We start from the raw sequence: 25,909 nt of genomic DNA on the forward strand, positions 1-25,909 counted from the left end.
CTCAAATGCCCCATGGTTCGCAGGGTACCTCTCCTACTGCGCTCATGACACAAAATGGGAAGCCTGGTGGGCCAGGCAGTTCTCTGCAGGCTGCCCCCAGGGATGCTGAGCCCCCAGACCTAACGCCACTTGCCCACGGTCCCAGAACAGCCAGTAGCAGGGCCCGGCCCAGAAACCTGGCCTCCCACATCTTGTCTGAATGCCCTTGCCAGATAGTTCCTGTTCCTTCTCTGTCTAGAGAAGCAGAAAAAGGAATGTCAGGCATTGACTCTGAGCCACTGGATTTTCAAGGAGTCACAGGGTCACACGGAACGGAAACAAAAGGGAAAAGCCATCTTCACAGTTTGCAGGAGATGCTCAGCCTGTCTCCCCAGACGGCTTGCTCCTCATCACAACTGCGACAAAATGCTATTTTCCTTTCAGTGGTGTGCACAGGTGCCAATCTAAATGAATATTATTCACACACTCCTGTCCAAACACTGTGAAGTCTTCAAAGGTTGATTAAACCTCTGACATTGTTGCTTTATTTCTCCAGCGCTCCCCGCCAGGTGAAGACCTCCCTCTCGTGCCCTCAGCCCTTCTGCTTCTCTGTCCTTCTCCACATTCTCCCCCGACCACCCCACCTGCCCGCACACAATCCACCCATCCCAGGACAGGATGGTGTCTTGTCTCCTTGGGAGGAGGGGATGGAGGGGAGCCTCACTTTGGTTTGCAGAAGACTCAGGGGGCAGGCTACAGTGAGGGCACCTTCTGTGTGACAGAGGCTGGCATGGGGGAGCACTTAGGGGTGGGGAAAGTGAGGGCTTTGACTTTGATTACCCGGCAAAAATCCATTTCCTGCTAGTAATGACTGGTGGTGCATATTGGAAATCACAGCCTCCCTGCCTGACCTCCCCGTGTCATCAGTCCCCAGTGGAGCGATGTCTCATTGGAAATCACACCTGGTGAATGAGGCGTGTCGTTCAAGTCTGCGGACCTGCCTCCCCGGGGCAGTGCGGTGGCAGCCCGGCCCCAGCGTTTCCCAGGGCTCCCCGGGCACCATGAGGGGCCCAATACCGCTGGGTCATTCTTCGGGTTCCTCGATCTTACCGACCATCAGAGGAGGATGTGTGCAGAATCTGAAAGCGTCCCTGTACCGCCTGCCGTGGTTCCCACGGGCCTGGCGCCCGGGAACACTTGATGACGTCCATGCAGCGGAATGGCTATTAGGAAGGCCGAGGGTCCTCCAAGGCTGTCGAGTCTCTCCAAGTAGTTTTTGTTTTGGTTCCCCCCAGAACACATTCCCCTCTCTTTTGGGAACAGAGTCCCAAGCTCCTTTAGGAGCCAGGCCTTTCCTACCCCAGCTGAGAGGTCAGGTGGGCTCCTCCCCTTACCACCCTCCTTGCTTTCCCAGATGCACGTATGACCAAATATGGCCGTTCAACATTTGACTGTAGTGATCCGTCCAGGGATTGCATGGAAAGCCAAGTCCAGGGCTGGGCCTACTGACGGGAAAGCGGCATTCTTCGTACCTGGGGCTGCTAAATTGATAACAGGTAAGACTGGGGCCATTCTTGACTATATTGATACCGCATAGAGTGGTCACATCAGAGGCTGATAAAGAGCAAAGAATAGTGGAGACATATGCAGTCATCTGACTTATAACAATAGCCTGCTACAGTGCAGTGGGGGGAAGGGATGTACTTTTTAATAAATGGTGCTGGGTGAATTGGATATTCTTGTGGGAAAAAAATGAACCTTGACCTCTATGTCATGCCATTCACAGAAAGTTAATGCATAAAAAATCGTAAATCTAAATACAAAAGCTCAAACAATCAAGCTTCTAGAAGAAAACAAAGGAGAATGTGTTCATGCCTTTGAAACAGAGTTTTCTTCAAGATATACACCCCCCCACACCTCCACACACACATAAAAGTGAACGTAAAATAAACTTTAATTGGGCTTTATTAAAATGAAGAACTTCTATTCATGAAAAACACACTATTAAGAGAGAGAAGAAATAGGCCAAAAATTAGAATAAGATACTTGCAACTCATATATCAGAAAAAGGACCACAATGTCTAGAATATATGAAGAACTCCTATAAACCAGTAAGTGAATGATAGACAATCCCACTAAAAATGCTAACAGGGGTGTAAATTGGCATAACTGTTCCAGACAACTATTTTGAAGCATCTCTTAAGACTGAACATACATATGCTCTATTTTCTGGCAACTCTACTCCTGAGAATGTATACCCAACAAAAATTGGTGCTTTTGTCCACCAAAGTATGTATACAAAAGTGCTCATAGCAGCTTTATTCATAGTAGCCAAAACTGGAAACAAACTATGTGTTTGTCAACAGTTGTTTGTGGTAGATTCATAAAAACAGAATATTGCCCAGTGATGAAAAAGAGCAAACTCCCATGATAGCCAAGAAATATAAATTTCACAGTCATAATCCCAACTGAGCTACCAGCCATACACAAATACCCACTCTATGGTTTGATTTATACGAAAACAAGATAGGAAAGACTAAACTCACTAGCAAACAAACAAAGCAGATTCAATTAAAAAATCGGCAGGTCTGAATAGATGTTGTTTTCCAAAGAAGACATACAGATGGCCAACAGACATGAAAAGATTCTCCACATCACTAACCATCAGGGAAATGCACTTCAAAATCACAATGAGATATCATCTTGCACCTGTCAGAGTGGCTAATATCAAAAAGACAAGGAATAACAGGTGTTGGCGAGGGTGTGGAGAAGAGGGAGCCCTTGTGCCCTGTTAGTGGGACTGTAAATTGGTGCAGTCGCTGTGGAAAACAGTCTGGGATTCCTCAAAACATTAAAAATAGAACTACCATGGGATCCAACAATTCCACTTCTAGGTATTTATCAAAAGAAAATGAAAACACCAACTTGAAAAAGTACGTGCACCCCCATGTCTGTTGCAGCATTATTTACAGTAGCCAAGATATGGAAACAACCTAAGTGTCCATTGATAGATGGATGGATAAAGACGATGTGGTTCACATACACACCCACACAAAGGAATATTATAAGCCATAAAAAACAGTGAAATCTTGCCATTTGCATCAACATGGATAAATATTGAGGGCATTATGCTAAGTGACATAAGTCAGAGAGAGAAGGACAAATACTGAGTTACCACACTTACAGTGGAATCCAAACAAACAAATAGAAACAGCAAACTCACAGATACAGAGAAGAGATTATTGAGAGGAGCTTGGGGGTGGGTGAAATGGGTGAAGGGGTCAGAAGGTACAAACTTCTGTTATAAAATAAGTCCTGGGGATAGAATGTGCAGCACAGTGACTATTATTAAAAATACTGTACTGCTTATTTCAAAGTTGCTAATAAATCTTAACAGCTCTTAACACAAGAAAAGTAATTGTGAAAATGTATGGCCATGGATATTAACTAGACTTATTATGGTGATAAGTTTGTGATGTATAGAAATGCCAAATCATGTGGTACACCTGAAACTAATATAATGTGTGTCAGTTATACCTCAAAAAAAAAAAAAAAGGAAGTTATGCTACCACCACTAATCTGATAGAAGTGAGCACATGGGCTTCCTTTAAGGGCCTAGGTTACAGTGTGGCGAGAGAGCTTCACGAGGTGCTGGAAATTGTGTATCATGATCTGGGTGGTGATTTTGTGGGTAGAAGTTGCTGAAGTGGACACTTGAGATCTGTATACTTTACAGTGTATAACTTGTACCCCAATTAAAGAAAAAAGGATAGTGAAGAGAAGGGAGAGATTCAATCTTGGGATATCATCTGAGTGCCTGGACCCAGCCGTGCCTGAAGACAAACACTCCTGGGCCTCCTAAGAACCAGTTAATTCCGTTTTCCCTGGAGTCAGTTTGTGCTTGGTTTTCTCTCACTTGCTACTAAAACTGTCCTCATAACTACCGTTTCCTGCTTCTAGGCCAGAGTATTCTGCCTGCAGCCTCTGGCTCTACCCAGAGTGACCAGCAGGCAGGTGTCTAAAACCTTTGTACCTCGGTTCTCTAATCTGGGAAATGGAGCTGGTAATAACGCTGACCTCGCACTGCAGGCCAGGATGGAATTCCACCTGCTCTTCTGGCTGGTCCTCTTTGGGCACATGTTTGTGACTCTAGCCACTGTGGAACAAGGACTGTGTCTGTTTTGCTCACTCCCATATGTCTAGCACCAGGGCCACCCCTAGGGTGTGTAGAGTCTTGGACATATTTTTTGGCGGGGTGGGGGGCTGTGTCTATATAATCAACTTGAGACCTACACAGTCAGCATGTCAGCTGCATTCTGATGGACCAACCGTACAGGGTCCCACGACAGAGACCCTGCCGCAGCTGGGGGCAGCTCTGCTCACAGTGCCCACTCTGGGAAGAGATCCTATGGGTGTAAGTCACCACAGAGGATCTGGCCAACCCTGTATGTGTGCATATGGGAGATGGGTGGGGAGGCAGTGGGGAGGGCTAGGTGACACCCTGTAGGAGGGAAACAGGGAAGGACTCATGTGGGGTCAGGTTTCCTGCCTGGTCAGCAGTGCCAGCTCCAGTGAGGACTGGGCACCAGAGAGACACATACAATTCGCAGGAAGCCGCACCCATGCACGAGGCTGGGGGCACAGCCCCTTTGGCCCAGATCTCAGGTCGGGCGGGTGGCACAGCAGAAACCCTCCATTCCTGTTTGTTTGAATAAGTGAGTGAAAGCTCACATGAGGATTATATAACACACGCTAAGCGGTCAGTAATGCGGGGGTAGCTGTATCAGGATTCCTGAGAGGCAGGCTCCCTCCCTGCTCCCATGCCCCCCAAAGCAAAGGAGTTGGGTAACGGTGTCTTGTGACTGCAGATGGAGTGGGTCAGCTTCTCACAGGGTCAGGCCTGAAGCCAGTCCCATTCTGGTCCTGTCAGTGGACAGATTCCCAAGGAGGGACAAAGGGGCCTGGAAACGAGGTCGCCCGGGGAGGAAAATAAGCCTTTTGGGGTTATTTAGCAGTTTGTTAATTGGTCACCTCGTTAGCAGCCCATCTGAAGCCTGATTCTAGCAAGTGTGTGGGTGAAAAGGAGGGGCTGCCCTGGCCAGGATGGGCTTCTCAGACTCAATAATAAGGACGGAGCAATTACTGGGGCTTCCATAGCCAGTTCCCGTTAGGAGCGCGCCAGGCCCGGCTTTGTCCTGCAGAGAAGAGGAAAAGGTCAGGGTGCTCCGTGGGAGCAGAGGAAGGCGCCCTTCACTGCAGAAAAGTCAGCCCCAGGGAGGGAGACAAAGAAAAGGAGGGGCGCTGTGGAGGCGAAAAACTAGAGAATGACATTTGGAAGTTCCTGGAATGAAGGAGGCGAATAATGAAATAAAAATTACAGGAGGGGAGCCGGGGAGCAAACGGGAGTGAGGGGTGGGGTGGGGTGGAAACCTAGATGGATGGCGCCAGGGGGTCCCTGCTGCGCATGAAGGCACCTGTGGGGCCGCGTAGCAGCGGCTGCCTGGGTAACCAGGCCTATCACAGGCCCTCTCTGACCTCAGTCTCCCCATCTATGAATTGAGGGGCTGTCCAAGGCTGATACCCCGTAGGTCTCTGATTCAGTGCCTGAGCAGGTGTGTGAGAAGGCGAAAGATTGGTTGAAAGGCAGGGCTGCCTATTTCTGCCATCCCTTTGGACATGATCTGAGGCATAAATAGTACTGCTCCCCAAGTGGCAGCCGTCCAGCACAAAGGCCGGGCCGCGTGGCTAGCTGTGGCCGATGAGTATGAGCAGCTCGTGTGTCATTTGGGAGCTGAAGCATAGAGGGCCAACAGATGTCCCCCTGTTGTCACCTCCCTGCCGGGACAAATCCCAAAGCCTGGGTCCCTGAGTCTCTCAGTGGAGCAGAGGCCCCTGCCGACCACGTGGGATAGGTGTCCTGAATGGGAAACAAACCTCTGTTTTCTGTAAGTTCTTCAAGTTGGTGTTTAAGATCCACACGAGAGTCATTTAGTTGGGAGAGACAGAAGTGGAGGTGGGCGTAGTGAGCCCCCCTATTTGCAGAGGCCCAGGAGCTTAGGTGGACATTGACAAGCTTGGATACCTGACTGGGAGGAATGGTTTCCTCTGCGTATCCTGGCCCAGCCAGGAAGCCCAGGCGCAGGATCAGGCTCCCAGGTTCTCACCCTCCCCTTCAGAGTCCGCGGGGGAAGGGCAGCACTTTTCTCCCGACCTTCCTCCGCCTTTGTTTCACAAACTGCTTGTCATCGTTTCTCAAGACCGTGGATGGGTGCAAGTGGGTGTGCGGCCTGGGAGGGAGTTTTTGCAGGAAGCAGGTGCACCGCGGTTCCAGGCGGTGAGCTGAGGAGGCTGGGCACACCTGTCTTCCCGCAGCCAGCCCCGCGCCCTCACCCCAGAGAGCCCCTTCTGCTCCTGGGCAGCCCCGTCCGTCCCTCCGCTCCGAGCTCTGCTCCAGGGTCCTTGGCTTCTCTTCTTGCCTTGCTCCCCACCCACCCTTCCCACCCGCAGCCGTGGATATTCATTATTTAAACAACCCGTGCCTCTGAAGTCTTATTTATCCAACATCTTTCCACAGCATATGTCAAAATTTACAGTAAGTGCATTCATCCCATAATAAACATTTGGCTTTACTGGTCTTCCGGTGGCAGGGCTAATTAGGAAGAGCGATTCCCTTGTTATCTGAAGGGAGGTCACATACGGCAATTAGCATCCTTGCATAGCTCTCGTAATTGTGACTTTGAGGCTGGGCCTTTTGGTGTCAGGTGGGGAAGAGACGTTGGCAGGGAGGAAAGGAGAAACTTCCCCAGCAAATTCTGGAAGCCCAAAGCTGAGCTTTGAAAAGCAGCCCAACTAGTTAGTTTCCTGGGCCCCCAAGTCCCTGCCTGCAGCCTGAGCTCCCTGTTTGCCGCTCCCCTCCCAAGCAAGGCCCGATCCTGAGAATATGCTCTCCCACCCGCATGTGTCTACCCAGCCCTCTCTGTGGGTATTCAAGAGGACATTTCCACCTAAAAATCCTGGCACTGCTTCCAACTGTGAGCATGCAAACCCAGTGGACACGCCTACCAACCAGTGCTTCAGGGTTTCAGAGAAACTTGAAGGTCACTTGGTTGCCCTTTCAAGCCCCCACCCCCACCTGGGTAGTGTCTATGGAGCCTCTACCCAGCAGGTGTTCAGCTTCCACTCTCTGACCCCCTTCCCTGGGGAGGGAAGGACTGCGTGCTCTGGCCTGGGCTGCGGTTCTCTGGGAGTGAGAATGAGCCATGGGCACAGCTGGGGCTGATTCCCAGATGCCGCACAGGCCACCCATGGACAATGCAAACTTGGAAACAAAGAGGTCCATGGGGCAGGTACAAGGGAACGTGTAGTGAGCCAGGCCCAGATCTGAAACAAAAGATGTCCAGAGAAGCAGGTAGGAGCAATGGGGGTCAACAGGACTGCTGTCAGGGGTTCCCAAGACCACTCTTGGGTTCAGTCTTCACTAGAAGGACTCACAGAACTCAGCAAAGTGCTGACACTCACAGGTATAGTTTATTAGAGATAAAGGTATGGTTGTCAATGGCAACGGGCATAGGTACAGAGACAGAAGTCTGAGGAGAACAGGCCCCAAAGGGCATGGGGGTCTAGGCCTGCCTGGAAGGAAACCGCCTTCCTCTGTCTTGCCAATGGGTTTCAACCCCGGGCAAGTTCACTACGGATTCAGTGTGACCAAAGAAAATGACTGTAAAATGTTCTTGGGGTGAAAGGGCTACACCCAACTTTATTTCCACGGTGGCAGGTGAACGTGCTCTCAGTAGAGGAGGGGCCCCCGGCACCACCCCTTCATCCTCCCCAGCTCCTCCACTTCCGGAGCTGGCGATGACTTTCTCTCCACTCCCCCGAGTGCCTCCTCTGCTACAGTGCCTCGCAGAAACGCTAGCTCAGTCTTCAGCAGCTCTCTTACCTTCACCCCAAGAACGTTTTACTGTCATTTTCTTTGGTCACATTGAATCCATAGCAAACTTGCTGGGGGCTGAAACCCATTGGCAAGACACTGTCCACCCCCCATCTCCTTGGGGACAGGTCGGAAGGGATGTCAGCACCTGGGCCCAGAAAAATCCCTGGAGTGCCCTGTCCACCTGGGGAGGGGCTGCTGTGCCATCAGGAAGTCTGAGGAGGGGGCTGATTGTCCAGGAGACAACACGACACCGGGGAGAGGAGGTCGGCTGAGGGCGTGGAGCTTGTCAGATGCTCCTCCCAAGGGAGGGGAAGTTTGCTATTTGAGAGGCAGCAGGTGCACAGAGGTTCCAGGCACAGGTGCAATGAGGTTCCGTGATCAGGTGTGTCTGGGAAGTAAAGCCTGTCTCCTGACCCCAGCTGTGTTGCTGGGCTAAGTTAGGTAAAAGCTCTCGGAGGCTTGGTTTTCTCTACTAGCCGACGAGGATGGCGACTGGTCCTGTGGCACTGGGATGTGGTGAGTTTGCACAAGATGAACACGCGATAAACGGGAACTGTCTTTATCTGCACTGTCGTCACCTCTTGATGAAACAGGGTTCATCTGCAGACGCTCTTGGCCTCTATAAAGTTCTCATTATACTGAGATGAAAACTGGGTTTTTTTAAACAACTTCCTTATTACATTGGCTCTTCATCTTCTGTGTCTGTCAGTGGCATCACCGTTGTTTTGAGGAATGAAGAGAATATTCCTTTCTTCATTCATTCATTATGTGTGTTGATGTTTGTGTGTTGATACTGATATTGTGCTAAATGCTATGGGTAAAAGGAAAACCAAGACACTCCTCACCCTCAAGGGACTTATGGTTGAGTGAGACAGCAAACGTCGCATAAAATAAATGGTGGAAAAGTTTTGTTTGGCAAATGTACTGAGTACTTGAGGTATAAAAAGAAGCAGTGACCTATTTTATCTGCTCCTTCACCTCCCAAAGGCACCTTTTCACTTGCCTTTATTCCCCTCTTGAGATAACTTCCAAAGTCCTTCTTCACTATTCTTGTTGCTATGGGTTCAAGGATTGTAAATGAATTTAGTCTCGGGTTGGAGTTCACAGTGACTGCTGGTGAGATTCTAGAGGGCTGTTTTGAGGGATTCTCAGGCAGCACTCAGCCAGGGAGGCTGGATAAGACCATCTATCCAAAGAGAATTTGAAAGCTGGGATCATTATACAAGTCTGGCCTTCTCCACTGGAGAATTCTCAAGGCTCAGACCAGACAGAGGTCCTCACTGCATGCAAGCTCCTTCAGCCCCTGCCTCTCCCTGACTCCCAGGAACCCGCCGCCAGCTTAGTCCACAGCTGTGGGTTCTAGGGCTCTCCCTTCCCAGAACACTTGCCCACGGCATGACTCCCTGCCTCTGGTCTGGGGTGACGCCTGCACTGTGGGTAGGATAGTCCTCAGGCAGGGGCCACCCCTTTTGTGTCTTTGATGTTGGCCTTATCCGCCTCCACCCCCAGGCTAGTGTTGGTCTGGGCTCTTGATTAGGAGCTGACTTTGGTAGACAGACAGGCATTCCAGGGGGTCGTTCAGGGCTCTAGGAACACTTCTGGGCTGGAAATACCCTTGCCGTGTCCGCTAGAAACGGCATCTGCCCAGACGCTGCTCAAGGACAGTGTGATGTTGACAAGTACTGTGCCTGTCTCGGCATCTCTGCTGTTTGTCACACTAACACCTGTCTGCTTCTTCCCTCCATGCGACCCAAGGCAAAATTCCTAAATGGGCCTGGGAGCGCTCCCAGCCTGGCTGGAGCCGGAGGGGTGGGAGCGGAATGGAGCTGTGGATGCGCGCTGTGTTAGGACTGTCGTCAAATGATGATAGCTTAGGAAGAAGTCTCTCTGAAGTGAGGGAGGTTTGGGGGCTGCCAGCAGGGAGACAGGAGCCAGTGGTAGAGAATTTGAAGGCTGTGGTCATTCTGCAAACCTGACCTGCTGTGGTCTGAGCACAGGAGGACCGGAAGGCCACCTGGGACAAGGCAGTGAAAGCTGGGGAAGAGCCCGTGAGAGGCGATCCTGATGAGAGAGGCACAGCTGCCCACTCCCTAGGAAAGCTGGAAGGGACGCAGATGCCTGGGAGACCCTAGCACAACCTGGAAGTGGGGTGCTCAGACCAGTAAGAAGGGGACTCCAAACCTTTTGGAAATCGACGTTCAGGAAAGGGCCAGTGAGCAGGGTCTCAAGGAGGCATGAGGGAAGTGCTGCTGAAAAGTCATCTGTGCAGCCATTCATCATTCTTTCCTTCAACAGCATGTTCTGAACAGCTAGTATGTGCCAGGTAGGGTATCAGGCACCAGGGACACACAGAGAAATAAGACACAGTCCCTGTGGAGGCCGTGGGATGTACTCCTGACTCTGAAGCTAGGAAACAAGGCAGGGGGAAGAAGCCATGGGCTTGGAGAGGTGAGGGGGAGGCAGACAAATGAACTGCGTGGAGCGCCATGCTGGTAGGGTGAGAGTTCACAGTGGGGAATGGGGCCATTGGGAGAGACGTGTGCTGGAAGGGGTGGAGGACAGCTGTGGGCAAACAGGTTGACGTCAGGAAAGCCAATGAGCAGAGACAAGGAATTCAAGGACTTCTGGAGTAAGACGGTGTGAGGAATACGTAGAAAGCTATCTTCACAAGGAGCCACAGGCCCTGAAAGAAACCCTCCAATTTTGGGCTGGTAAGGAAGCAAGATAAACCAGCAAAGTTGACTGTGACCCAAAGTACTGGATTAAAGGAGGAGCACATTCACTCACCTCCTGGGAAAATTCACTTTGAAGTGGCGTAAGCACAGGCTCTGGGGTCAGAGAGACACAGAATTGGACATTTACTATTGTGCAAATGTAACTGAACCTCCCTGAGACTCAGTTTCTTTATCTTTAAAAAATGGGCTCAAATTGTACTCAGATGGTGAGTTTTGAGAATGAAATTAATGACTAGTACAGTGGCTGGCATATGCCGGAATGAAGCACGTTTTCAGTAAGTGTCACCCATTGCATTTATTGTTGAGGATTAACTGACAACAATTAACATGTATTGTCGTGGAGTGTCCTTTTCCTCTAAAGACTGAGGAAGAAAAAGAGCAGCCCAAGAAGCTGAAGCAGCCCCGTCACGTGCCGGGTTAGCCATCTGAGCAGTTATGAGACAGTGTTTAAAGCTGGGGGCTAAGCGTGGCTGGCCATGGAAGCAGCTCCCAGAGAACCATGCTGTGACCGTGGGGCCCGAGCTCAGCACCTGCCTGTGTCGCAGGCTTTCCTGCCGACCACCTTGCTGAGAAAAGCTTGCTGTGTCTCCTGGCGTTCCAGAGGGCCCTGCAGAACAGGACAGGAGGCACTTCCCTCCAGCCAGCCGCCCTGACTCCAGCTTTGCGGCTCAGTGAAAACACAAGGCACTTTAGTTAGAGGTCTCAGGTCCACCAGGTCTATTCGCAGCCGTCCTCTCACACCTGCATTGAGAGGTGAAGGGACATTCTCTGAAGGGATGTGTAGCCTTACTGGGGTGCCCTCTGAAGAGGAGTCAGAAGTGGGTGCACTGCGGAGCAGTCTGTCCTTGGAACTTGCTTTCTTCATCCACTTGGCTACTCTTTCTCCAAAAACCTCCGAGCACCGGGTGAAAGAGCTCAGGGCTCCAGGTCAGACCGCCACAGCTCTATGACCTCACTTGCCCGGGACATGTCTGTAGGGACATTGCATGTGCTGGGAAGCCAGCTGAGGTCCCAGAAGAACTCGCCAGGAGCTCCTCTCTGGGGTGCCAGGGCTCTGCCCATGGGGGGTGATGTACTGTGGGCAGCACTTCCTGGGAAGCCACTCTCTGGGGTGCCAAGGGAAGCTGCTAATGGAGGGGTGCCAGACACTGGGTGTCATGCTACTCAGTGTCACCCACACTGCTGGCTACCACGTGCCCTGGAGCAAGCTGAGATCACTGGAACCAGAAGAAATACTTTTCTGTCCTCCAGTGCCCTTCCAGTGCTGCCCAGAGACAAGACCTAACCTGTGCCAGCTTGCAAGGAAGAAATGCCTCACTACCACAAGCACGAGTGGACTTGGTGCTGTGCAGCAGTAACTGGATAAGCGGTACAGTCCACCCCTTTGCCTGCTTCTGAGCTTCTGTGCAATGTTGAAAAATTCTCCTCCCACCTAATAAGAAACAGCTGTTCTTTGAACAAGTGAAGTTCTCACCCTTTCCCCAAACAAGCAGATGCACAGTCCCAACAGTCTTATACCCACTGTTGGCTGTATTTGCTCATTAAATTTAGCTGCAGCATGACTAAGTAATACCTGAGGACTAAATGGTGAGGTTAATCACCAACAACTTATATATAAAATGATAATGGGGGCTATCCCAGCAGCCTGGCACCTCCCCACAGGGGGCTGTTTTGGCACCCTGGCGAGCAAGCTGCCCGGACTGGTGCGGCACTTCCTAACGGGCAGCATCCCATTCTGGAGAGTCCCGGAGATTGCTCACGTGGCTCACCCGTGTGCTCAACCACGCCTCTTGCAGATGGCTTCCCCGCAGATTTCCTCAGCTCCCCCGTGGGAGTTGCCTGCCCTCCAGTCCCCCAGTTGCCAACCTCAGCCCCGTGACCCGGTCCAGCTTTGGTCCAGGGCAACCCAGCAGACTTCTATGCCGTGGAGCGGGCTGTCACCACACCTATCCAGTGGCACCTGAATCACAGTGGCACTCGCACTGTGAACTTCCAGATATTTAAAGACTTTTTAGATGATATCAGAGGTGATATGAATGAATGTGATTTTACAAAATTATATAATGAGAAGTATTGACTTTTGCAAGGCCTGGATAACTCAGTGTTTCCAAATGATCGATGCGTGACGTGGAAGTTCCGTTCAAAGTGTGAGGCAGACCAGCGGATTTAAATGTAGCCAGAAACGAAAAGGTTCCTAATTCCAGCCTGCAACTAACTTGGAAAACTACCATTTGTTGAGTTTTGATATAATATCTAAGAGTATTCATGATTATCAGAAAAGGCTATCAAGTTACCAGTTATACATCTGTGTGAGCCTCTATGTTTTTCATATTCTTCAGTAAAATAACATCACAACAGGATGTATTCAGAAGCAGATAAGAGAATCCAGCTAATTTCTAGCATGGCAGACATTAAAGAAAATTGTATCACTGTAAAACAATGTCATTGGTCTCATTAATTTTGTTTTGGGAAATTAAAAAAAAAAAGCATTTCTTCTATTAACCTATAGTGGATTTATTGGTGTTACATTTAAATGAATTAATACATATTTTTAAATTCTCTCAGCTTTAATTTCTAGTGCAGTAAGTATCAATAGATAAAATCTATGTAAACAAAAGCTCTTTGAGGTGTTCAATAATTTTTAAGATTCTAAAGAGGTGCTAGGATGAAAAACCTTGGGTGCTTCTGCTCTAGACTAGAGAAGTTTTCCTTCCAAATGTGAGGTCCATGATTTTGAACATGAATAGTGGGTAAGGTCTTTTGGCATATCAGCCATGTGGGTACATCTGTATCAGGGGTTTTAAAATTCCTAAGTATTTTCATTCAGATGTCTAAAGAGCCTTCCGAAGGAAGAGAAAGTTGTCCCGTTTCGTTTCTTACAGCCCAGCCCAGCTGTTGACGCCACACGCCCATGCTTTGCTGAACCCTAGCACCGACAACAGGTTTGAGGAAGTCCAACCCAAGAGGGAGCTGTAGGTGCCCGTGCAGGAGGGGGTCTTGGTCAGGCTGGGGGGGCCATTCTTGTGACACCCATTGTGGGCATCAGGGCAAGTTTATATTTCTTTCCTCCCTCTCTCTGGGCTCCTCAGCATTTGAGCAGAGTCTGCTGCCGATCTGCCCTCCCTTCTTCCTTAAAACAGGTCGCTTGCACGGTCTCCAGGTTGAATGTAGTATCTATGTACTTGTCCAGTTTCTTCTTGCTCAACTTTGGAAAGGATGCAAAAGATACCTTTACAGCAAGAGGAATGAATACAGACCTGGCTCCTCAGCACCTACAGGCAGGCAGGCACTCACTACCTGAGATGCCGGGAGCTCCCAAAGACTGGAAATTTGAGAACAAACTCTCTGAATTGGAGCTAAAGTACAGTAGCGGCCCGCCTCATCTTTGCTGGTTATACTGAGGGGTTGGGGTTGACCTTGGGAGGGATCTGTGTGACTTAAGTAAAGATTGTTCAAAACACATCCTGTTGAGCAAGGTTGGGGACGTGCACAGTTTTGCTCCCAGGATTGGGCAGACATCATGATGTGATGCAATCTAAGCTTCTGCAGGCCAGTATGTTGGGCTCTTTCCCTACCTCATCTCCAGCCCATAAGCACTACCAGGAAGGGGGGGTACAGAGGATACCCGAGAATCCCACCAAACTATGAGGAAGGAGCCGTCCCTGCACCCACACATCATCTAAGCAGAAGTGCCCCCTGGGGAGCCCCTGGCAGGCAAGTTCCCTCCAAGCAGTCTCAAGCTGTGCCTTCTGTCCCAGGCCCCATGTGGCCTGTGGGTTCTGCCAGGGGAGGCCTTGGGTTGACCAGCTTGGCAGAGAGAATGGAGGGGAAGCCTCCTCAGTCACCTCTGAAATAAAAAGAACAAATCAGAGAGAGGGACAAAGAGCAAGAAGGAGAAAATCAAAGACTAATCCTAAAAATTCTCCTTTAATCTTAGAGCTTCCAGACCTAGTTTCCCTTTCATCTTGGACTTGGAAGTTATCTAGTTATTTTCTGGGTACTAAAACCACAAGGCGCAGAGAGGGTGGGGGGGGGGTGATTAAATTAATGAGCAGGTAAGCAGGTTTATTATTTCCTCTGATCCTTCCTTCCTTCCTGCTAATTTCTCTGAGCCTATTTGGGAGGCAGAGCCTATCATGTTAACGCAGAGACAGACTATTGTATCCATGTTCTTTCTGAAGCCATTTATCTGAAGGATATTAAAGATCCAATTTACATAGATATTAGGGCATTGTGAGGAGGGTGTGTGCATGTGAGCACATGAGAGAGAGGAAAAAACCACGAGCTGGGGTGCCCATCCACACGGGCCCGGGTTTGTGTGTGTGCTTCCCCTGCACGGAGTAGGCTGTCCCATCAGGCTCTCAAAGAAGTTTGCAGTCACTCAGTGAGTTAGTCCAAGAGGTCACAGCCTAGACAGGCACCCGGCTCCAGGCAATGGCAGGAGTGTTTATTAAATTTGTGTTTCAACGTTCAGGCTCCTGCGTTTCCTTATCATTGCTGCAAGGTTGCAGTGGAGGAAATAGGACCCTCTTGAGTTTGCTAGCTGCGTAACTGGGTGGCCAGCTGTGCTGCCCCTGTCCATGTGTGTGCCTGCCCCATGGGAAACAGGCCTGGGTAGATGCTGGGAAGAAGAGGGCACGCTCCCAGTTAGCCCCCAGCCTCCAGGCCAGCCCAGTCCGGCACTGGTTCTGCGCCAGGGAACCAAGTGCTTGGGGGCTGGGGGGGCATGGCCTTCTAGTCACTCACGAAGCACAGGTAAGAACACTGACCCTGCCTATGATCCTGGCTTGTTGTGAGAATGAAATGGAGATACCTGCATACCGGCCGGGCATCTGGACAGAATTCGGCAGAAAGGAGAGGGTAATATGCCCAGCCACAGGGTTTCTTGTGAAGATTCTTTCAGCATCAGCCTGTTTCCCTTTGCTGATGCTGAGTCTGTCAGAAAGCCTTCTGCTGGAGGCCGTGGCCTCCTGAGCAGACCGGTTCAACAGCCCACAGCCCGGCGGCGGGGGGCAAGTCCAGCTGCTGCCGTAGTGAGAGCGCTGGCGTCCACCTCCGCCTCTTTGGTCCATTCTTTGGCCCTTTCGTTTGTGCGGCTCACATTCACAGATTCCCTGGCCCCACTTTACACGCCTGGGGAACTCTAAGGAAACACCTTCCCAGGCCCCTCCCCAGACCGATGAATCCAGAGGCTCTGGTAGTGGCGCCCAGGCACTGATACTTCCGTACAGCGTCCCAGGTTCCCACAAGCAGCCAGGCGGACACCACCGCCGTGCTGTATGCCGTGCGTCGAGCTTGCCTCCTGGAGATACAGACTGAGTGAGATGCTCCTCGCTCGATGCCAACCATCCCCCAGCACAGGGACACCTCTGGGGGATGTAGGGGGGTTGTATTCCTGATTTTGCAAATCTGAGGATCGGGATGAGACCCAAGCTGCCTGATGACACCGTGATATGATCTTCTCACGTGCCCTTCCCTTGGGGGCCCAGCCTGCTGGCCTTGCCCCCTTCAGAAGAATAGGCAAGTCCCACATCTCAGGTGCCTCCAGGCTCAGCCTGGCTTCCCACTGGGGCGACTGTCCTAGGCCCCTGTGCCTGCAGCCCAGGAGGTGATGGGTGCGGTGACGCTGAGCCTCTTCTCCACCCAGGTCTGGTCCAGGCCCTCCTGGAATCCATGAGGAGACCACGGGCTCAGGAGCCATCTGCCTCTTATTTCTTTCCTCCGGATTCTCCCAGAAAACGGAGTCAGTTGTTCCTTCCTGAAGCCTGGGTTCCCTTTGCACCTGCAGCTAAGTTTATGGTTTATTTCTGAAATAATGTAGCTCATTTGAAGAGGAGAAAAGACGCCTACACACTTACCAGTGAGTGTGGGGCCACGTGATGAGCCGAGGGCATCCCGCTCTGGGTTCTTACGATCTGGACAGGTGGCCCCTCCTCCAGGCAGTCCTCTTGCAAAGGTCGTTCCCCACACCACGCCTCCATCCTCCATACCTTGCCTGCTGTCCTCAGCATCCTATACCCTGCATGCTTAGCTCTGTGCCTGTCACAAGTAAAGGTGAGGCATCTGGCTCATGGCAGAGACAGAAGCCAGGCTTCCCAATCAATTGTTTCTCGCTTTACTCTCCCTTCGGAGCTGGCTGCTGCAGTTGGATGCGATTGTGATGTGTTATCATTCAAGTCTGTTAAGAATCTGTTGTTTCTTTCCGCGTTTGAAACTTTGTTCTCGTCTTCGCAGGGACTTAAAATACTGTCCTTGAACGGAGACGGGACCCTGGCGCATTAAACACATTCGCAACCTCAAAGCTGTGTGCGCGTTGCCGCGGAGGGTCCCAGGGGGGAGGCGGTGAGAGGCGCGCGTTTGCTGCGGTACAAAGAGACGCCTTGCTTCTTGACGGAGTTGATCCGAGGGGCGGGGGTGACCGGGGCTTGTTGTTTGTCTCCAAAGGCGGAGAGGATTGGGGGAGGGGAGGTTTAAATTGCAGGAGGCCTTGTGGGCATCGGCAGCCTCCTTCCCAGATAGGATCCTGGTCTCCTGCGACTTCCCAAATGACCGTAAAAAGCACCACTGGTGTTCCCATGCACTCCCCCACTTGCTGCTCACAGCAGCCCTGGGGACATGTGATTCCGTCATTGCCATCGTCAGGTGACGGCACAGAGGCTCAGAGAGGACAAACTGCGTGCCTGAGATCGTCCCGCCAACACTGGGCCATTTCTTGCTTTTTTCAAAGGTGGCAAGTAGATCTCAATGCCTGATCGATAGTTGTTGCTTAGAAAGCAGGCCGAGTTGAGAAGGATTTTGAGATTGCATCTGGGTTCAGCGGGAAAGAAGGCGGCAGTTGATGTATAAGGTAGACTTCTGTTCTATCATGCACCCTGGGACACTTTTGAGAGTGAATTAATACTTGAGAATAATTTGACAGCATTAATAAAATGATACCTGAACCACAAATATGAACTGGGACTCTTCTGGGTGAACCAGGATATGTGGTCACTTAATTACGTGATCACGGATGCCCTGGGTCCTGGGTGGGGTAGTGGGTGAGACTACTCTCTTCTCCCTTAGGAGAGGACACAGCAAGCAGGTGTGTGACAAGCCAGGAGGTAAAGCCTGGCAGCATCTTGACCATATTAATGCTTTGATCCTTAAAGCCTAGTCTCCAGAGCCATGAGAAATAAGTTTTTGTTGTTTAAACCACCCAGTCTGGTGTTTTGTATGGCAGCCCCCAGCTGACTAAGACAGCGTCTAAAACAAATAGGCTCAAGCTTACCCTTCCACAGCCTCCTTCCATTACTTCTTGGACAGAGTATATTCCGACATCCCAAAAACCAGAAGGTGGGAGGCTGTTTTTGGGTTACATATGTAGCTCATATTTTCATGGCTCTGTACCTTTGTGCATGCTGTTTCTGCTGCCTGGAATCTCTTTTCTCATTTTCTTTAATGTCTGGTCAATGCCTACTCCACCCTAAAGCCCCCAGTTCCTACCAAACCTTTCCCGTCCTCCAGCCCAGGTGCTTACAGTGCTACCCCTCCCACTAGATGTGAGGCCAAAACGTGGGAGCTGGAGAGTGTTCATTTCTAACATGCCAGGCCCACTAGGTCCTTGAATAATGTTAGAGAAATTAATAAATGCACAAAAATATGAATGAATGAATGAATGAATGACAGATCCTCGGACAAAGCCTGTCTCTGCTAGAATGTTCAGACCATGGGGAACATGAACCCTTGGCTTCTCGGGAGTTCCCTCACCAAAGAGCCAGGGAGGAGAAGACAGAATTAGCCACGGAGGCTGAATGATCTGCAGCTTTGTCTGCTGTCCACTGGGGTCACAGCTCAGGTAGCAGTCAGAGAGCAATAGTGGGGAACACTGAGCCTGGAGATGGGGGGGCTCCCATTGCGTGACTCACCTAACTTTCTAAGAAAACTACTGAGAAGTGACGTGGAGAAGCAGTGAGTAGGGAATGAGCTGGAAAAACCAGCCCTTCTCTTTACCTTCCCATTCCCCATTCCCTATCCTAAGCTCTCTTTTCTGCCTGGAGCTGGGAATGACCTTTGCCCTTCCTTGCAGTATTCACTCCTGTCCCTGCCCTTCATCCACGATGTCGGCCTTGACCTCTGGAGCCCCTCCGGGAGCTTCCTTCCCTCATCTTCCTCCTCAGCCTCCTCCTTGGGAATCTCCTTCCCGCTGCAGCAACGTCCCCCAGCACGATGGTGCTGAAGGGTAGGGTGCAGGCAGGGCCAGGACAGAAGTGTGCCTGCACCTGCGCCTGGAACAGGGACTTCAATGGGCTTCAGCCTCCAGGCGCTGCCCTGGCCTGGTTCTGAAACCCGGCTTAATGCTCGGGCTCTTGCTGGGCAGGGGGCCGGGCGGCGCCTCTTCCTGGCCTCGCCCCTGGACACTTGCCGCGAGTCCGCTTCTCGGCGCTCCTCTTCTTTACCCCAGCACAGTCTGGCAGCCCAGTTCGTGCCCTGCAGGTGGCTTCTTGAGCCTGAGCCACCCTCCTATCAGCCTCCCACCTTCTGGTTTTCTTTCCCTGCCCTTGCAGAGAGATATTTGATGGGCTCTCTTCCATTTCATCTTCAAGCAGGCGGCCATGCTCCGAAGCTCTGCGACTGTCTTCCAAATGAAAGGCAGGTTAAGGCATATTTTCCAGCTTGTTTTTTAAAGGGAAAACAAATGAGTGAGAACAGGTATCCTAGTTAATGGTTCCTAATGGCTTCTTTCTGGGAAAGTCGTTACCACAGAACAGCCTAATTGCGTACTTCCTAATCTGGCACCGCAGAGCTGAGCAGGGCTGTGCGGCCCCCAGCCTCACGTCCACTCTCGCTCCAGGCCCAGCTCATCTGCCACCTTCTGGACGCCTCCCGGCTCCCTGAGACCAGGTGAGGTGCTTATGGCAGATGGGGCGAGCACTGTGCTGTGCAGCTCGGAACCTTCGGAACCACTGAAGGACTTACTCTGCCCACTGCTGCCAGGATTGGCAGCCCTTATCTGCTAAGCCTCCCTAGGAATTGCGCCCCTGAAAGAGTCCCCTTGTCCAAAGGCATCCCCTTTCCTGGGCCCGCCAGCATGCAATGATTGGCCCACGTTACTGTGCACAAGGCCAGGGCCCTCATCCCAGCTGGTGCCACAGGGAGATGCTACTCCAGCTTCCGTTCCCTGTGGTCTTGCCGCAGCCCAGCTCCTCCTGTGCCCAGTCTTGCTTCCTTCCCTTTTCCAAGGTGATGATCCCAGAAGTGCCCATGAATGAACTTCCCGCAGCTGATCTCCATCTCAGGGTCTGATTGCTGGGCAACTCGACCTGTAACAGAGAACCTCCTCGGTGACGTGGTCTCCTTTCTGGCCGTCATTGTCGGTGTGCAGCGTCATGCTGCCCACAGAGGCATTTTAGGAAGGACGTGATAATGAGGACATTTATGTTTTCTCATCTGCAGAGATATGTTGATGTGATCCTTTCCACATTTCTTATGCTTTGCTCACTGCTACAAAAGCCTGTCTGCCTGCCTACCTACCTACGATCTACCACCTGTCTTTGTCTATCTGTATCTATCATCTATCTATCTATCTATCTATCTATCTATCTATCTATCTATCTATCTATCTATCTATCTATCATCTATCTAACATCTATCTATATCTATCTATCATATATCATCTATCTATCTATCTATCATCTATCTATCTATCATCTATATTATCATCTATCTATATCTATCATCTATATCTATGTATCATCTATTTATATCTATCATCTATATATCTATCATCTATCTATCATCTATCTTCTATATCTATCATCTATCTATATCATCTATCATCTATGTCTATTATCTATCTATCAATCTATGTATCTATCATCTATCATTTATCTATACCTATTATCTATCATATATCTGTCTACCTATTTTTCTATCATCATCTATCATCTATCTATCTATCTACCATCTATCTATCTATCTTCATCTATCCTGTTGGAGCCCCATCCATGTGCCCTTTACAGGCTGGTGCACTCATCTCTCAGCTGCTATAGCTGTTGGCTCATAACAGTTCAGAGCTGCACCATTTTCTGGAGAATTTCCTTTAGCCACGCAGAAGGTGCTTCATCCTGGAGGTTGTGCACCTGCCTCCCCTTCCCCAGGGGCAGACCTCAGCCAATGACTGACTGGCACGGGGCAACAGGGCAGCCCTCTTGCCTCAAGGTGGTACAGACTCCGTAGTAGAATCTGCACTGCAGAGCTCCCTGTGAGATCAGACTGGGGCTAGTCTTCAGCCAAGAGCACATTTGTGCTTAGCTCTTTCCCCTTGCCCTGTGTGGCCTCCCTCAAACTCCCTTTCCTGAGTATATTTTCCCAATAAATAACTTGAATGAAAGTCCTTACCTTAGGCTCTGCTTTTTGGAGAGCCTGACCTCAGACACTGGTATCAAGAATGGTCCTGCAAAAACGAGCAAGCAAGCAAACAAACAAAACACAAAAGCAGACACTAAGTTTGGGATTCTGAAACTGGATTGTGGTGCATCCCATTGTGTGGGATTCTGGAACTGGATTGCAATGGATCCCACTGTTGGTGGCAGGTGGAAGACTGAGAGCCTCTTAGATCTTCACTTAGATGAACTGGAAAAGAGATGTGGTAGCTGTTCAGCGTCTTGGTGATTTGGGGGGCGTATTAGTCTGCTACAGCTGCCATCATGAAATCTCATGGACTGCGGGGCTTAAACAACAGAAACTAATCTTCTCACAGTTCTGGTAGCTGGAAGGCCAGGACCACGGGGCCAGCAGGTTTGGCTTCTCCTGGAGCCTCCCTCTCTGGTCACAGATGACCACCTTCTCTCTGTGTCAGCTGTGGCCTTCTCTCTGTTCCTGTACATCTCTGGACTCTCTCTCTCTCTCTCTCATAAAGATACAAATGATTAGATTAGGGCCCTACTCTTATGATTTCATTTAATCTTAATTACCTTTTTCAAAGCCCTACCTTGAAATACAGTCACACTGGGGCTTAGGGCTTCAACATATGATTTTTGGGGGAGACATAATTCAATCCACAGCAGAAGGAATGGAGAATAACAACTGTAAAGATGATGGAATAGGTGCCTTTTGCTAAGCACCACTGATTTGTTGAAGAGAGAAAATGGCAGGCTCGACTTTATTCCTTAACAATGTCAAGTGAAGTGGCAGCATTGAAGGGAAACTCCCATTCCTACAGCCAGAGGCAGGCAGAGCCAGGAACCAGGCACAGGGCTTCACTGTGGAGGACAGAACTTCAGAGAAGACTGAATTCATTGCCAAGGTGAGCCATCTATGCTAAAAGCAGGGAAGGTGTGGAGCCCTGACGCTTGGGAGGGAATATCTGCATAGAGGTACTTGAGAGCTAATTACCCAGAATTCCCTGAACCACTGGAGCTGCACAAATGGCCCACTCTCCCTTGTTAAAAAGAAAGGGACCCTACTTGCTTGAAGATGATACTGAGGCCTTCAAGACAATGCTTGCCCTCCCCAGATTGGCTCCTACCTACCTTGTTCACCACCAGAATCACAGATTGGGGTCAGCTCTCGGCATAGCCGGCCCAGGGACGTGGTGGGCCTGCTAAGGGATTAGCATTACATCTAGAGCTGCAGGACCTGGCTGTGATACAGTGACCGGAACCAGGGGTGGATCCAGGAGGGCCTCACGGGGAGAGGGCCACAATGGAAAGCTGGATGGGGAGACTTGTCCAGTACAGGACACTTCCTCGTGACATGGTGTGACACCCTGGCACGGGCCCTTCATGCTGCCCCTGATACACGGCTGAAACTGCTCCTGGAGGCTTGGCTACAGCGGTGGCTGTCATCAAACATGACAGAGGCACCAGGTGGGAGCAAATCAAGGCTGAGAAGTGGGCACGCTAGCATGGGTCTGTGCTGTGATCTGGAAAGTCCACCCACTAACCGGGCCCCTCATGGGGCCTGGATGATGAGCAAATCACTAAAGTGATAAGGGACCCAACATCACTAGAACATTCAGTGGTAGGACTGATGCACACCCTGCTACAGAACTGGGCTCTCCTGTAGAAATGGGGATGTCCCAGAATAGCAGAGGCCAGGAGAGCCATCCCTAACAGAGGCAAGATAAGCATAATTACTGCGATGGGCAGTGAGGTTGGAATGGTAGCCAGGAGATCCTGGCCCGCAGAGATCTGGAAGTGGTGTACAGATCATGGTGTCCCTAGAGGCAAGATAGATGGGCAGCCAGCAAAGAGATGCTCTTATATTTATACATTCCAAAGAGATCAAAAATGGATGGACACAGGCCAAGTTCAGACTTTCCAACAGAAAGTCATAATTCTTTGCCTGGTTTCCAGCTCCAAGCCAGTTCTCACACCCAGAATGCACTGTCCAGAGGTGGGACCAAGCTGTTGTGGGGAGGGACCCTGCGGTGCTGCTGTGGGTGTTCACAGCAGCACAGTGTAGTTGGAAGTGCTCCCCCCAGTTTTCCCCAAAGGACCTACAGTTATTTACCAGCCTAACCTGGCACTGGAGAAAAGGAATACTCAGAGCCTTGTGCACAGACACCATCTCACTGCACTGATACCTGGACCTGGGACCCCCAAGCATAATTATGGCACCTCTGTTAGGTTAGAGGAGGCCAGAGAACAAATGGAGATCTGGCTCAGGGGTGTCTCAAAATATCTACTTGATGGCTATTTCCCCAGTTGCTGAAATATACTTGGAATGGACATCAGCAGAAGGTGTAATGTATAGTTGGTCCTTTGACCTAGAGAGCAAGAACTAGCCAACAGGAAAGGCCAGAGAACCCCCAAAATTCCCTCCCTCCACCAAGATAGTAAGTCAAAAACAATATCACATCCCAAGGAGGAGGGCGAAGGTCAGTGCCAGCCTAACCAACTTAAAGGATTCTGAGGTGGCGGTTCCTTGTCATAATCCCACATAACTCACCAGTCTGGCTCCTGAAAAACTCAGGGGGATCATGACAGATGACAGCAGGCTATTGCAAATTTGACCAAGAAGTAGCCCCAAACTTTCATACCCCCATAGAATGTAGCTGCTAAACTACTCATCCTATGTTTTATAGAGCACAGTAATACAGTCTTGGACAAATGGTATGTAGTTACGGATCTGGGGAATGTATTCTTTTTTTCATACCCATTGGCAAGAAGGATCAAAAGCAGTTAGCATTCATACGAATGACGATAGTTTATATTAACTATCTTGTCTGGGGGTTTTGTTAATTCTCTGCTCATCGCACTGTCCAAGGAATCCTAGACCATCGGGACGTTCTACAAACCATCAGAATGGTCCACTGCATCGATGCCGTTATCTGGATCCGATGCGAAGAAGTGACAGATGCACTGAATGCCATGGAAAGATACATGCTATCTAGAGGGCTGGGGATAACCCTTGAGATTCAGGATTCCACCATGTCACTGAGGTTCTAGGGGACTAATGGCCTAGGAGAACCCCTCTCAGGACAAGTCACTGTACCTTCTGTAACTAAGAAAGAGGTGTAAAACCTAAGTAGGCTGCTTTGGGGTCTGGACACAGCATGTCCTACACTTGGGGGTTCTGCTGCAGCCCATTCATCAGTTGACACTGGAAGGCCCCTAGCTTGGACAAAAAAGTCAGTCAACCCACCAGGCAAATCACGTGGGCACCAGAAGTGCTGGCTAAATGTGCGGGAATCTGGGATGCGTGATGGAGGGGACGCCAAGCAGCAGCAGTGGCCTCGGGAGGAAGCAGTGGAGCTGTGGGTCCTTCAGTGAGCGCTCCCTTGGCGTGGAGACGGACTTCCATCTGAGTCCTGGAGCCGCGGGGTCCAGTTGCAGTAAACATAATGGGAGAAGTAAGAGCATCAGAGCTCCCCAAAGTGGAAGGTAGTGGATGCTTTTGGCGCCCGACCCAGACACCCTTTACCAGCCGTGAGCATTGGCTACCTGAGTTGGGAGATGAACTCCCTCCCCCTGGGAGCTGATCTCAGCCAACAACCAACTGGCACGGGACAAAGGTCCTCAAAGTGGGACTAACTCTGCGGTGCATTCGGTGCCCCAGGTCAGAGCTTCCTGATGGGACTGGTCTGGAGCTGCTTCCCAGCCGAGGCTGCATCTGCACGTCGCTGCCCCCACACCTCCTGTCCCATCCTGCCTACCTCAGTCCTAGGAATGCTCCTCCAGTAACGACTTGAGCAAAAACCCCTACTAGGGATCTGCTTCTGGGGCACTCAACCGAAGACAATATATACATTACTTTGTGTGTATTTATTATTTTTTAGTACAAGACCTCTTTCTCCAGTCTAGTGTATACCTCAAGACATAGTTGTGATATTTGCGCTCCCCAAATCATTAACTACATGGCCCACATGTACCTAAGTCCCATTTACCTTATAATTTCTCAGGTCTCAGTTAAGTAATTCCAGTGCACATGTTTTTTGGGATCAAGAATTTTGCACTAGGAAAATTTTACTAGTTTAAACTCAGTTAGTGGATGAAATCCCCTCACATAGATGAACTTCAACTTCCTGAATTCCATCCTAGAAAGTCAGTGAGGGAGGGATGGAGGGAGGAAGAGAGAGGGAGGGAGGGAGAGAGAGAGAGAGAGAGAGAGAGAGAGAGAGAGAGAGAGAGAGAGAGAGAGGAGCTTTTACCTACCTATCTTCTCTTCTTCAGCTCAAATTCAAAGAGAAATAAAAAGTAATCAATGTTTGGCTTTTGAGCCCCAAAGAGCCCATGTGTTGGAGATTTTAATTTTTGACAATACCTATTTTTCTTCTCATGCTTGATTTCAAACTAGTAAACCCTAAACTGTTGAATTTTTAATAATTCAGACCCTTTATTTCAGTGTAGGCTTCCCCACTTTGGTCTGAATTAGTGAGATTTAACTAAATGTGGACAGCAAATGAATTGCAAATTATATGTAAATGTGTATAAATTAGCACCAGTTATTAAAGTAATTTGCATCAACATCTCTATAATTAGGCAGCAACCTGGGAGAGAAGGGCAGTGGGCGAAGGATGCAGGAAGCTGGGAAGGCAGCCCAGGAGTCCCAGAGTGCCCACCTCTATGTTAATGAGGCTGTGTGCCTTTCCTAGGCCCCTTGACACGTGACCTTGGGGCTCTAAAGCCCGTACCCTGGCTTTTGTCTGGTTCTTTCTAAGAGCCCTGTGGTGCTGCTCAGAGAACTTGGCTTTTCCTGTCCGGTGCCGCCCAGTGGGAGGCGGTGGGGTTGGAGGGGAAGTCTACGGTTTTCAGGATGACTTCAGCCAAATCACTCTCTG

This window comes from Manis javanica, chromosome 6, assembly GCF_040802235.1.
Source record: "Manis javanica isolate MJ-LG chromosome 6, MJ_LKY, whole genome shotgun sequence".
NCBI lineage: Eukaryota > Metazoa > Chordata > Mammalia > Pholidota > Manidae > Manis > Manis javanica.